We start from the raw sequence: 15,508 nt of genomic DNA, 5'->3' as shown, positions 1-15,508 counted from the left end.
TGAACGTCTAAAGGTCTGATATAGGTTCCCTACAGAAATGGAATACAGGTGCATCTCAATAAATTAGAATATCATCAAACAGTTAATTGATTTACGTAATTCAATTCAAAAAGGGAGATTATATATTATATAGTTTATTGTAGATGATCATGGCTCGATGCATTCCAGTGGCTAGGTACACACACTCACACCTATGGACAATCTTATGAGTTGCCAATCTCACACCAATCTCCTCACAGACAGTCACCTGGAGGAAACCCACGCAGACACAGAGAGAACACACCACACTCCTCACAGACAGTCACCCGGAGGAAACCCACGCAGACACAGAGAGAACACACCGCACTCCTCACAGACAGTCACCTGGAGGAAACCCACACAGACACAGAGAGAACACACTGCACTCCTCACAGACAGTCACCCGGAGGAAACCCACGCAGACACAGAGAGAACACACCGCACTCCTCACAGACAGTCACCCGGAGGAAACCCACACAGACACAGAGAGAACACACTGCACTCCTCACAGACAGTCACCCGGAGGAAACCCACGCAGACACAGAGAGAACACACCGCACTCCTCACAGACAGTCACCCGGAGCGAGACTCGAACCCACAACCTCCAGGACCCTGGAGTTGTGTGACTGCGACTCTAACCTGCTGCATCACCGTGCCTCCCCACTATTCAACATTAACCCTTAAAATCCCAGGTTTACTCCATCTTACAGTTCATTACTGTATAATTAATTTAACTCTAGTGTCCACTGCCTGTATTAATGAGACTCAGTACATCTCCATGGCAACCACAGAACACAAACTGGGTCAATTCTGCTGGGTTCTGTATCCGTTGAAGACATCATCACCGAATCTGCCCAGAAATGCAGAATTCAAATCACAACACACACAGAGTTGGACAAATCGAGTTGACACAGCTTTGTACAACGACACGAAAACGTGAACGCTTGAATTTCTGACACAACTCTTCTCCACAGTAAACATTCTGTGTGAAGTGAAGAAAAAATTGTTGAAGAATTATTTATAGCAAGAAAACAAGTACTTAAGAAGAAAGAAACTAATTAAGAAATTAAGAAACATTTTGTTTACTTTTAAATTTGTAACCAGCCAGAAGCCAAACACCAGCTTTAAATTTACAGATAAGACATTGTTTAAAAATATATATTTATTTATTAAGCTAATTCCCTTTTACAGCACCATGATTTTGAAGCTTTGGATGTAAGGTAAACTATTACTGTGAGCTCTTTACTGATTGTGATGCTTCGCCGACCTGTAACATAAAGAACAGAGCCTCTGTCCACCACAGATCCACCACTGCAGAAACTAAACTATGTAAATTTAGTGATTAATTGCAGTGCTGTAAATATGAATTACGTTAGGGGGAGCCTGAGGAGGAAAAAAAATCTTACCTAGTGTTCCTTTAACTAAGACCAAGCCTTTCTCCAACTGTAGCAGAGGGTGTTGTGATATTTGACAGCCACTAGAGGGAGATGTAAGAGTTGGGGTAGTGGGGAGTGAGAAAGGAGGGTCGTCCCGCTCCAATAAATTCCTTTTGCTACATCTTTGTAATCCCCATAACGACAGATTATGAAAGAGGTCAGGTTTACTCAGTAATACATGTGCTCTTTTTACTACTACGTCCTTATTTCCACAAAGGGCACTTATCGTTGCTCTTATATATATATAAATATATATATCCCAGTAAACAAGGAACGTCCCTGGACGTTCAAAATAGGTCTAAAAGTAGTCTGTCCGTCAAGGACATAATTTAAACGTCAATGGACGTCCAAAATCCATCTTAATAAGTTAGTTAAGTGATGACCAATCGATAACGTCAGTGGACGTCCAAAATACGTCTAATAGTCGTCTTTTTTAACTTTCATTTTCAACCTTAAGAGAACGTTGATTAGACGGCAGTCATTACGTTATTTCAACGTTGAATCAACGGCTAATTGTTTACTGGGAGGTAATTCTGTATATTAATATTAAAAGCTGAATCTATAAATGAAAACAGATGATATTCAGAACTCAAAAAAATCACTCCTTGAAAAACAGAAACAAAGAATTAGAAGCGGTGCACATCTTATATTTAAAAGAATCTATCGGATTTGTGTTTTTTTTATTTTATAATGAATATTTCAAAGATGAGATAAACTAAAGCATAAAGGGCAAATAAAATGACGCGGAAAACATGGGAATAACACCGTGCCGAGCTTTGTGAATTTTAATGAGGTTCCAGAAGGGTTTTTTTTTTTTACCAGGTTTGTTTTGATTTGATTTGAATTCTCCATAGACTTTCTGTTGCCAGCTGCTCGCTCAATAACGTCTAATAATGAACGCTGGGAGCTCTACCAGTGCTGCTTGGTTTGATCACCGCTATCGAGCTGAATTTAAGTTACTGCCTGTGCAGTTTATCTGTTATTTCCTGGATACGTCGTGGACGAAAAGCAGGAGTAACTCGCGATTTCATCTTTGATGAAAAGATGTTTTTTAATGTCCTAGTGCTATGTCAGTGAGCTATCTTTGAATGCCACACCTCTTTGTGGAAGAGGCTGGAGTGGACTGTTTACCCAGCAGCTTATGTTCTAAACTTTAGTCTTGTGTTTAGTCTAGTGTTGTTTCCTCAATTCGAAATAATCGGTTAAATCTGATATTATCATGTTTCAATATATAAAACAGACCCGGAAGTGATTTAACTGTTCAGATTTTTGACAGTCTGAATGTGCTTTATGAGAATTGTACTTACTGCATTTGTTGAGTTCATTTGTCTCAATATTAAGATGTTAGTACCTTCAAAAATAAGCAAAGCACATTATCGTCAGTACTTTAGTTCACATCTAGCCAAAGGTGGCATGACCTCCAACATTTAGGAGAAAACTGAATCTGTCTTTTCTGTTCTGAGTGTTATTTGAGGTAATAGTTTGGGACACATTTTTAACCACCCCTCATTCCTGGACAGTTCACTAATATAATGTACAAGTTGATTTCTTATGAAGACCTGTTTGTAATTTAAATTGCACCCCTGTGAACTGTAATGACGGAATGACCACACTAGTGTTGAACCAAAGCGTATTGGAGAAACGTGAAGAATGTGAACACGGGCTTTACGATGATGTGAGTAACTTTTGTTGTATTCAGCATCATATTTTATATTCCAAGTATTCCAAAGTATTATATTCCAAATGTAGCCTTTGTGTACACGTTGTGAATGATTAAAAGTTAAAAAAAGACTGCTTCTTGTGCCCTAAGTTTATTACATATGTCTCTTTGATTTTGTTCTTGATTTGTAGACAGGTGCATTTATTGGTGAAGCTAATAAATCAGGGGTTATAGAACACTCCTGTCAGCAGAAGGTGTTCTGGAAGATCATTTGTACAGACAAAACGGTAAAAAAGAAATCAAAAACTGCATTTGCCAATAATGGGGCTCAGAATTAGTCATTTTAAAGGTGACAAATTATACACTTTTCCTACAAGTTTACACAGTTCTCAGGGGGAAGGGGCATAAGGACGCACACACTGACACGAATATACATATCTAATACAAGTGTGTTGTGAATAGTTTAGAATTAATGAATAAGTAAAATATGTTAAAATATATGGTGTGTTACAGTTCATCCCACTATTCTAAAGTACATGTTGTAGGTGGATTGGGTGTGTGAAATTGTCCACATGTGTGAGTGAGTGTGTGAAAGGGTCCATAAACGCGAGTGTGTGATTGACTGTGATGCTCTGTGATGGACAGACCTCCTGTCCATGTTGTGTTTCTGCCTTGTGCCCAATGATTCTGGAAATGCTGCAAACTTGATTAGGATGAAGTGGTTATAGTAGATTCAGTTAATGTTCATTCATATTAGCATCAGTTGTAAGTAAATCTTCTCTATTGGTCTGATTTGTCTTTGGCTTGTGTTAAACAGGCTCTTCAGATGCACAGTTGATCCTCTGATTTCCTGGCAGAGGTAGTGGCCCTCTAACTGTGTGTATGACAAAGCTATAAACAGGACCGCTCAGGGAGGAGAGTCACAGAGGGATATATATAATAATATATATGTTTCTTGAGTCTGCCAGAATGCGCATTCAAGAAATCACATTTAGTCAAATGACTAAATGTCTCACTCACATCAGTAGTAGATCACAAAAGGTGATTATGACAGGGGAACAGATTTGGACAGATGTTTTTTTACCTGTCTAAAAGTGTTTCCCCTAAAGAAACCTGTGTTTTTATATCCAGTTACATGAATAACAGTGTATTATTAATTAATAATGACTAAATGTCTCACTCACATCAGTACTATCACAAAAGATTACTTTAAGGTGATTATGACAGGGGAACAGATTTGGACAGATGTTTTTTTACCTGTCCAAAAGTGTTTCCCCTACAGAAACCTGTGTTTTTATATTCATTTGCATGAATATCAGTGTATTATGAATTATCCATCCATCCATTATCCACCGCTTATCCGGGTCCGGGTCGCGGGGGAAGCAGTCGGAGCAAAGAAACCCAGACCTCCCTCTCCCCAGCCACCGCCTCCAGCTCCTCCGGGGGTATACCGAGGCGTTCCCGGGGCCTCCTCCCCGTTGGACATGCCCGGAACACCTCTCCAGGAAGGTGTCCAGGAGGCATCCGAACCAGATGCCCGAACCACCTCAACTGGCTCCTCTCGACGTGGAGGAGCAGCGGCTCCACTCCGAGTCTCTCCCGGATGTCCGAGCTCCTAACCCTGTCTCTAAGGGAGAGTCCAGATATCCTGTGGAGAAAACTCATTTCAGCCGCTTGTACCCGCGATCTCGTTCTTTCAGTCACTACCCAAAGCTCGTGACCATAGGTGAGGGTTGGGACGTAGATTGAACAGTAAATCGAGAGCTTTGCTTATCTGCTCAGCTCTCTCTTCACCACAACGGACCGGTACAGAGCCCGCATTACTGCTGACGCTGCACCGATCCGCCTGTCAATCCGCTCCATCTTTCCCTCACTCGTGAACAAGACCCCGAGGTATTTAAACTCCTCCACTTGAGGCAGGATCTCTCTTCCAACCTGGAGAGAGCACTCCACCCTTTTCCGACTGAGTACCATGGACTCGGACTTGGAGGTGCTGATCCTCATCCCTACCGCTTCACACTCGGCTGCAAACTGGTCCAGCAAGAGGTCCCGGCTCGATGAAGCCAAGAAGACCACATCATCTGCAAAAAGCAGACATGGAATCCTGAGACCACAAAACCGGACACCCTCTGCCATTTGGCTACGCCGAGAAATTCTGTCCATAAAAATTGTGAACAGAACCGGTGACAACGGGCAGCCCTGACGGAGTCCAACTCCGGCTGGAAACCAGTCGGACTTACTGCCAGCCATACGAACCAGACTCCTGCTCTGTTTGTACAGGGACTGGATAGCTCGTAACAAAGAGCCCAGTACCTCATACTCCCTGAGCACCCCCCACAGAATACCCCAAGGGACACGGTCGAATGCCTTCTCCAGATCCACAAAACACATGTAGACTGGTTGAGCAAACTCCCATGCACCCTCCAGGATCCTAACGAGGGTAAAAAGCTGGTCCTGTGTTCCACGACCGGGGCGGAATCCGCATTGTTCCTCCTGGATCCGAGGTTCAACTATCAGTCGAACTCTCTTCTCCAGTACCCCCACATAGACCTTACCGGGGAGGCTGAGGAGTGTGATCCCCCTATAGTTGGAACACACCCTCCGATCCCCCTTTTTAAAAAGGGGAACCACCACCCCAGTGTGCCAGTCCAGAGGCACTGCCCCCGATGTCCACGCGATGTTGCAAAGACGTGTCAACCAAGACAGCCCCACAACATCCAGAGCCTTGAGGAACCCGGGGTGAACCTCATCCACGCCCCCCCCCCGGGGTCCCCAAGCTCTGCTTCCTCTCCGGAAGACGTGCTGGTGGGAATGAGAAGATCCTCGAAGTATTCCTTCCACCGTCTGGTGACGTCCCCAGTCGCGGTCAACAGTTCCCCACCCCCACCATATACAGTGTTGGTGGTAAACTGCTTTCCCCTCCTGAGTTGCCTGACGGTTTGCCAGAAACTTCTCGGAGCCGACCGAAAGTCGTTTTCCATGTTCTCACCGAACTCCTCCCAAACCCGAGTTTTTGCCTCAGCGACTGCCGAGGCCGCGAGCCGCTTGGCTCCTCGGAACCTGTCGGCTGCCTCCGGAGTCCCCTGAGCCAACCAGGCTCGATAGGACTCTTTCTTCAGCTTGACAGCCCCCCTCACCCGGGGTGTCCACCACCGAGTGCGGGGATTGCCACTCCGACAGGCACCGACAACCTTGCAGCCACAGCTCCATACAGCCGCCTCAACAATGGAGGTCCGGAACGTGGCCCACTTGGACTCAATGTCACCAGCCTCCCCCGGGATGCAGTCGAAGCTCTGCCGGATGTGGGAGTTGAAGATCTTTCTGACAGGTTCCTCTGCCAAACGTTCCCAGCAAACCCTCAGCACACGTTTGGGCCTGCCAGGTCTGTCCGGCATCCTCCACCGCCATCTGATCCAACTCACCACAAGGTGAGTGATCAGTTGACAGCTCAGCGCCTCTCTTCACCCGAGTGTCCAGAACATATGGCCGCAGGTCAGATGATACGACTATAAAGTCGATCATCGAAATGCGGCCTAGGGTGTCCTCATGCCAGGTGTACTTGTGGACACCCTTATGCTCGAACATGGTGTTCGTAATGGACAAACTGTGACAAGCACAGAAATCCAATAACTGACCACCACTCGGGTTCAGATCAGCGGGGCCGTTCCTCCCAATCACGAGCCTCCAGGTCTCACTGTTACCCACGTGAGCGTTGAAGTCCCCCAGCTGAACAATGGAGTCCCCAGAATGAGTGTTCTCCAGCACTCCAGCACTCGGTGCATAAGCACAAACAACAGTCAGAGCCCTTTACCCAACCCGAAGGCGTAGGGAAATTACCCTCTCGTCCACTGGGGTAAACCCCAACGTACAGGCGCTAAGCCGGGGGGCTATGAGTAAGCCCACACCTGCCTTACGCCTCTCACCCTGGGAAACTCCAGAGTGAAAGAGCATACAGCCCCTCTCAAGGAGATTGGTTCCAGAGCCCATACTGTGTGTCGAGGTGAGCCCAACTATATCTAGCCGGTACCTCTCAACCTCGCGCACCAGCTCAGGCTCTTTTCCCACCAGAGAGGTTACGTTCCATGTTCCAAAAGCCAGTTTCAGTAACCGAGGATCCGAACGCCAGGGCCCCCGACCTCGACCGCCACCCGATCCACAATGCACCAGACTTGGATTACTACCTTTCCCACAGGTGGTGGGCCCATGGGAGAGTGGACCCATGTATCTCCTTCGGGCTAAGCCCGGCCGGACCCCATAGGTGAAAGTCCGGCCACCAGGCGCTCGCCAAGGAGCCCCTCCCCCAGGCCTGGCTCCAGGGTGAGGCCCCGGTAACCCTGCTCCAGGCAAGGGAGGCTGTGTCCACATTATTATCTTTTTCATCCGTGTCTTTATGGATCACTCTTTGTCTGGCCCATCACCTAGGACCAATTTGCCTTGGGAGACCCTACCAGGGGCTATTGCCCCTGACAACATAGCTCCTAGGCTCACGCAGGCACGCAAACCCCTCCACCACGTTAAGGTGGTGATCCAAGGAGGAGGTATTATGAATTAATAATGACTAAATGTCTCACTCACATCAGTACTAGATCACAAAATACTACTTTAAGGTGATTATGACGGGAACAGATCTGGACGGAGTATTTCACCTGACTAAAATCCAGCCTCCTTTTTGTTTGTTTGTTTTATTTTATTTTAATGATAATAATCCCTGAGTAAATGCCTATTACATAGTCGTGCATAAATGTTTCATTCACTCAATTAACATTTTACAAATATTAAAATCGTATTTCACTGTCTCCATAAAATGTCTTTATTGTACTTAATAAAACACACAAATCATTCCGTTAGCTTTTTTAAATTATATTAGACAAAATATTATTAAGAAACGTAAATCCTTTTTTTTCAAAGCGTATTGTGTTATCCATTGTTTAGTACTTCTTGTTGTGTTTCGGCTTCCGTAGATGTCGCGCGCAAGGTGATTTCTTGAATGCGCATTCTCGCCTACTCAAGGAACATGAGCTGGACGGGGAGCTGAATCGGCCACGACACCGGAATTACTCGGCTCAAGGTGGGAACACACCCTGGTGGGGGCGCTAGTCCTTCACAGGGCAACACTTACGCACACACACACACACACACATTCACTCACACACTAACACCACTTTTGAGTCACTACTCCACCTACCAACGTGTGTTTTGGGAGGAAACCCACACGGACACGTGGAGAACACGCCAAGCTCCATACAGACAGTCACTCAGAGCGGGACTGTTTTTAAGGCGATTCAGGAGATTTTATTGTCTTCAAAGTCAAATGGATGAAATCATACCAACCCATGTAACATCTGAAATGTATTTCTCTCAGTGAATTTTTTATGTGTGAAATGTTTTGTTGTGTAATTACAGTAGAAAGATCTCCTTAATAAGTGAATAACTGCATGTGTTCTACTGAAGCAGTCTGTTTTTCCACTTCTTCCTCTTGAACAACCTGGTTTTTTTGTGGTAGAGGTCTAGAGGCCAGGTATATTGTATGAGGATATATTAAACCTTATTTTAAGGAATATTTTATTACATCTGTGGTGATATTAAATGATATTTGACTATCTCCTTTCAGGTCTGGTATCAACAAAACCTGTGGTATATTTTACCTGAGAAAATATTAGAGTATATTTCAGGTAATGTTTTATCCTTATCAACGTGACATTAGATTTCAACCTCGGCAAATCTGTTTGCTTACAGTTGCTAAATTGGGATTCATGCCTGGTTTTTTATTCCCATAAAAGTGTTATCAGTTATAAATGGGGGCACTTAAAAATTTGGAACAGTAAGTGATTTTGTGTGGGTTCGATTCCAGCTCCGGGTGACTGTCTGTGAGGAGTGTGGTGTGTTCTCCCCGTGTCCGCGTGGGTTTCCTCCAGGTGACTGTCTGTGAGGAGTGTGGTGTGTTCTCCCCGTGTCCGCGTGGGTTTCCTCTGGGTGACTGTCTGTGAGGAGTGTGGTGTGTTCTCCCTGTGTCTGCGTGGGTTTCCTCCGGGTGCTCCGGTTTCCTCCCACAGTCCAAAAACACACGTTGCAGGTGGATTGGCGACTCGAAAGTGTCCGTAGGTGTGAGTGTGTGAGTGAATGTGTGTGTGTCTGTGTTGCCTTGTGAAGGACTGGCGCCCCCTCCAGTGTGTATTCCCGCCTTGCGCCCGATGATTCCAGGTAGGCTCTGGACCCACCGCGACCCTAAATTGGATAAGCGGTTACAGATAATGGATGGATGGATGGAAGTGATTTTGTCCAAATATACTGCAGTTAAACAATTGAAGACATGTCTTTACTCTTTTAGTCTCCTGAATATTATATTCATAGATTTATAACCTGGATTTATTACTTCAACATTTAAGAAAACACTGGGACACAATTAATTCAATTCATCACTTCTTTATTACAATGAATAAAATATTTGATTAAAGACAATACTAAATAGACAGGAAGAAATATGCAAAAGGAGAAATAAGCAAGAGTACAGTAAAATAGATGAAGTGAATATGTCCTTTTAAACTTTTACAGCAAGTGAAAAAAAAAACATTCTTAACATGATATTTGGAGCGTTTCTGTTGGTCCGTTAATGATTGTATTTTTACATGTTGGAATTTTCAAATGAATCAAAAATACGAAATAAAAAGAGAAATACAGGGTTAATATGAGATATTAAGAAACAGAAAGAAATTCAGCTTTCTGGATAAACTGACTTTAGGGAATTGTTGATGTTGATCAGCTTTCACAACTGGTCAACACTAAAATGGGGCCATATATTTACTCTGATTAAACTACGTACTGTGTGTGGGTAAAAAGGTTTAAAAGATAAATTTGTCTAAACACTGAATCATTTCAACATTTCCAAGTTTTAAAGACCTGCGTTTACTGCTTAAAGCCGACATTAACTATATTTTTAGGACATTTCATAAAATCAGCTTGGGTTAGTAAACTTCTCAATTTGTGGTGTTATAAAGTCAAACATAACATCTGTTTTTACACAGAACAGCTGGATAAGATGAGCTATGATAATAAAACCTTATAAATAATTATACTGTACTTATGGTCATTTATGGAACCCTGGTCAAATGAGATTTTTTCTTCATAGTAAAGTAAGTGTTTTACCTTTATATTTTACATTTATAGCTTATATTTAACCTTTCTCCACATGAGCGCTGCAACTAAACAGAACTTTTGACCTGCGATATGTAATTAACACATTTGAGTTCAACTTAAAGTTAAACTAAAGGTGCCTAAACATTTAATATTCCATATAATAATTATCTTAAAAATGTCATAACACTATAATTTACATATGCAAATAATGATTGGATGTATTCCATTCATAAATCATAATGTAAAATGCACTATTACATAAGTATAATATTCATTCATTCATTGTCTGTAACCCTTATCCAGTTCAGGGTTGCGGTGGGTCCAGAGCCTACTTGGAATCATTGGGCACAAGGCGGGAATACACCCTGGAGGGGGCGCCAGTCCTTCACAGGGCTAAGTATAATATGTTATATTTAAATAATTTGCATAATCAGGGTTGTGGTGTGTTAAAAGCACACTTGGAACCATTGGCTGGATGGCCATCACTGAACAGAACACATTCACACAAATGAATGTAGACAAATTCACAAAGTCTACTTAACAACACGTGTTTTTGGACTGTGGAGGGAAGAATATATATATATTATACAAACATGTCTTAATGAGTGTATGATCAAGTGAGCATTCAAGACATAAGCAGTGAGGAGAACAGGAATGAGACCGAGAGAAAGAGAGCATGCAAGATAAAGAGAGGCTGTGATAAATCATTGCAGTTGAGCCAACTTCACTCAACTTTCACAGCACATAGTTCTGCATCTAAAGGGCAAAAAAAGTCAAGTTGTTTTCAGCTGTTGAAGCCTGCACTGCAAACAAAAATATGCACAGCCAAAAGGAGAGCAGTTTGACTGTCATTTTTGTAGTTCTTCCATGATGGATAAAAGGATAGTATAATTAGTTTCTGAATGCTCACAACACAGGTCCTCCCACTTTTACATTTAAGAGCCAAGCGTGGCCCATACCTTTAGTGTTGAGGACCTTGCATTAATTTTAAGTAAATAAAAAAAGAAAGAACAATCAATCAATCAGATTTTATTTATATAGCGCTTTTCACAACAAAAAGTCGTCACAAAGCAGCTTTACAGAGATCCGGGTCCAAGCCTCCTATGAGCAAGCCAGGGGCAACAGTGGCAAGGAAAAACTCCCTCAGCACACGAGGAAGAAACCTTGGAAGGAACCAAGACTCATACGGGGAACCCATCCTCCTCGGGTCGACACCGGAGACACAATAGAGAACAGAAGTAAAAGAACAGGTTTATACCGATCGACTTCTACCAGCGCAACACAAACAAACACACCAGCACCTCAGTGTCACTAATGCTTTTTATCTGAATTCCCTTTTTCGTATATATATGAAAACTTTAGCAAAAATACAAACTGGATTCCAAAAAAGTTAGGACACTAAAATTGGGAATAAAAACTGAATGCAATGATGTGGAGGTGCCAACATCTAATATTTTATTCAGAATAGAACACAAATCACAAATCAAAAGTTTAAACTGAGAGAATGTGTCATTTTAAGGGAAAAATATGTTGTTTCAAAATTTCATGGTGTCAACAAATCCCAAAAAAAATACCACTGTGCGGCATTCCCCCTTCTTCTTACAACACTAAACAGACATCTGGGGACAGAGGAGACCAGTTTCTCAAGTTTATAAATAGGAATGCTCTCCCATTCATGTCTAATACAGGCTTCTAACTGTTCAATCGTCTATGGCCTTCTTTGTTTGTTCTTTCCTCTTTACGATGCGCCAAATGTTCTCTATAGGTGAAAGATCTGGACTGCAGGCTGCCATTCCAGTCCCCGGATCCTTCTCCTACGTAGCCATGATGTTGTGATTGCTGCAGAATGTGGTCTGGCATTATCTTGTTGAAAAATGCAGGGTCTTCCCTGAAAGAGATGACGTCTAGATGGGAGCATATGTTGTTCTAGAACCTGAACACAGTTCTCTGCATTAATGGTGCCTTTCCAGACATGCAAGCTGCCCATGCCACAAGCACTCATGCAACCCCATACCATCAGTGATGCAGGCTTCTGAACGGAGCGTTGATAACAACTTGGGTTATCCTTGTCCTCTCTGGTCCGGATGACATGGCGTCCCAGTGTTCCATAAAGAACTCCAAATCGTGACTCATCTGACCACAGAACAGTCTTCCATTTTGCCACACTCCATTTTAAAAGACCCCTGGCCCAGTGCAAACGTCTGAGCTTGTGGAGCTTGCTTAGAAATGGCTTCCTCTTTGCGCTGTAGAGTTTCAGCTGGCAACGGCAGATGGCACGGTGGATTGTGTTCACTGACAATGCTTTCTGGAAGTATTCCTGAGCCCATTCTGTTATTTACTTGACAGTGGCATTCCTGTTTGAGGTGCAGTGACGTTTAAGGGCCCGGAGATCACGAGCATCCAGTAGAGTTTTACGGCCTTGACCCTTACGCACAGCAATTGTTCCAGATTCTCTGAATCTTTTGATGATGTTATGCACGGTTGATGATGATAACTTAAAAGTCTTTGCTATTTTACGCTGGGTAACACCATTCTGGTATCGCTGCACTATCTTTCTGCCCAACAATGGTGAAATTGGTGATCCTCTTACCATCTTGGCTTCAGAGAGACGCTGACACTCTGAGAAGCCCTTTTTATACTTTTTATACCGAATCATGTTGTCAATTGACCTAATTAGTGTTAATTGGTCTTCCAGCTGTTTGTTATATGCTCAATTTCCTTTTTCCAGCCACTTATTGCTTCTTGTCCCAACTTTTTGGGGATTTGTTGACACTGTGAAATTTTGAATCAACATATTTTTCTTTAAAATATTACATTTACTCAGATTAAACTTTTGATCTGTCATCTATGTTCTATTATGAATAAAATTTTGACATTTGCCACCTCCACATCATTGCATTCAGTGTTTATTCACAATTTGTTTAGTGTCCCAACTTTTTTGGAATCCGATTTGTAAAATAAGATGCCAAGCTCTATATTTAAGAGATCCTGAGTGGTGCAGCTGTTCAAATGTTGGCCCTTTAACCATCAGACTGCACCCAGATATCTGTTAACTGATGTAAAAGAACTGGCAGTTAGTGTTTTTCATGTGTGATGTGCATCATTGACTGGAATCAAGGTTACATTGACTTGAGATTTGCAAATCCATTCTGATTCTGTTTTGTTTGTTTGTTTTCAGCGAATGAATGTTAATTTTTCAGGTGAGTTAAAAAGATTGTATCCTCAGCACATTGTTCATAGAAGGAGGTTTGGGTAAATATCACATACATGAGCTACATTTACCACTTTAACTTTTCACATTACAGAAATGCTAATTTATTCAAATCACCATCAGACTTTTCTCAGTGATATTGTTTATTTACTGTGTCTTCAAATGTTCCTATGTTTTTCCTTATTTTTACAGGCCTCTGTAATACTGTGCAATCAACTGAAGGTACTTTGTATAACTTTCTATGATGTCCTGTTGAGTTCAGGAAGTGTTAACTATGTTAGTGTTTTACTTCCTGTGTCACTGTGTGGACGTTATATAACAGGCCAATGACTCATAAAGATACTGAATAACAACAGTGCCTTCCACAATTCCCTTTAACAGTGTGACGCAGTAAAGAGATTGACACCATTTCAAAGGAAGTTCATATCTGATTTAAAATGGTGGGCAATCCTTCAAATGATCTGTTAAACAGAAGAATAACAGTAGGTTAGCCTTCACACTTTCAAACACTTTGAATTTAAGGAGTGATTAAAACACAAACAGAACTCTCTCACTTCACACTTGAGTTGAATCTCAAATGGCTCCTTATTCCCTCTGTAGTGCACAATGTAGTTAATATAATTATAAAAGCAGTGTGTTATATGTAATATAAAGCAATTTATATATATCTTTATAATATTTCTGTATGTCTGTATGTCCCCCCCATATCTCTGCCCCCCCCCCTGTTTTTCCACTCTCTTGCTCTCTCTGTTCTTTGTTCCCTAGTTATTTTTATTTGTCTTTTTCTCACTTTCTCTTTCTGTCCTCCCTCTCTCTCTCTCTCTCTCTCTCTCAGTTCAATGTGGCAAAAATGTGTTAAATTGTAGAGCTGTAAAAGGAAAATAAACATGAAAAAATGAATATTAGAGTCTGGAAATAGTTACTCACTATTTGTTGGGTGGTTTTTTGTCTTGCACGGTTTCACAGGCAACAACTGGCTTTGGTGTCTCATGTTAATTCCAGTGCTTGTGGTTGCACTGGTTTACATTCTCTGTAAATGGAAGAAAGGTGGACGTGTAAGTATAAAATGTGCAGTTTTATTGTTTGCCCTCAGTGTTAATAATGACAGTGATATTATCATATGTTGCATTATGATGTCACTTTGCCCTACAGTTTAAATGTAATTACACAGTTATACAATTGTTCCCATTGTTTCAAGAATTACACTCTTTCTCATGTTTATCATTTGACAGACTTTCTTATGTAGAAAATTAATCTTGATAAAGATAGAAGATATTGCAGACTGTTTATACATAAAGTATTATTGTAGTAGTTTATACATAAGTATATTGTGTTGTGTTTCTGCCTGAGCTGGGAATCAAACACTTAACACACCATTACTGTTTAATAACTAACTTTCACATTGCGGGATAATGTTACATTAAACGTGGAGTGGGTATAAGTTATGGCCCTTTGCTATTTCATGTTTTTACACTCAGTAAAGTAAACTCAGTAAATAAATAGAAATGGCCTACTTTTTGAAACCAATTTATTTTTTTAATGACATCAAATGACACAAAAACTTAAAAATAATAATAAATTTATATAAAATATCTCCTACTTAAAACCACAACTGTGGCCCAGATTGAATGACACTCTTCACAGAAGTTCTTCTAATGAAGTAGGAAGTAAATTATATGAACAAGGAAATGATTAAATGTTTTTTCTGTTATTACTGCAATTTCTTTAATGTCTAATGATGAATATAATGATGAATGCAATAACTATTTACATTATTGTTTTCTATGCCTGCATCAAAATATCAAAACCTGAAGTGGACTCAACAACCCTGCCCTGCTTTAGTCAACGGTCCATGAACAGACAGTTTCTGTTGAAGGTCTCGTTGGGTCCAGAGCCTATCCATAATTACTGAGGACAAGGCAGGGACACACCCTGACAGCCCATCATTGGGCACCAAACAAAACTTTTGCACAGCTAACCCACCTACCAATATGTGGTTTTGGATTGTGAAAGGGAAACCGGAGCAGCCGGAGGAGACCCACACAGACA

The sequence above is a fragment of the Hoplias malabaricus genome, chromosome 10, assembly GCF_029633855.1.
Source record: "Hoplias malabaricus isolate fHopMal1 chromosome 10, fHopMal1.hap1, whole genome shotgun sequence".
NCBI lineage: Eukaryota > Metazoa > Chordata > Actinopteri > Characiformes > Erythrinidae > Hoplias > Hoplias malabaricus.
Note: the sequence above shows the minus strand (reverse complement) of the source record.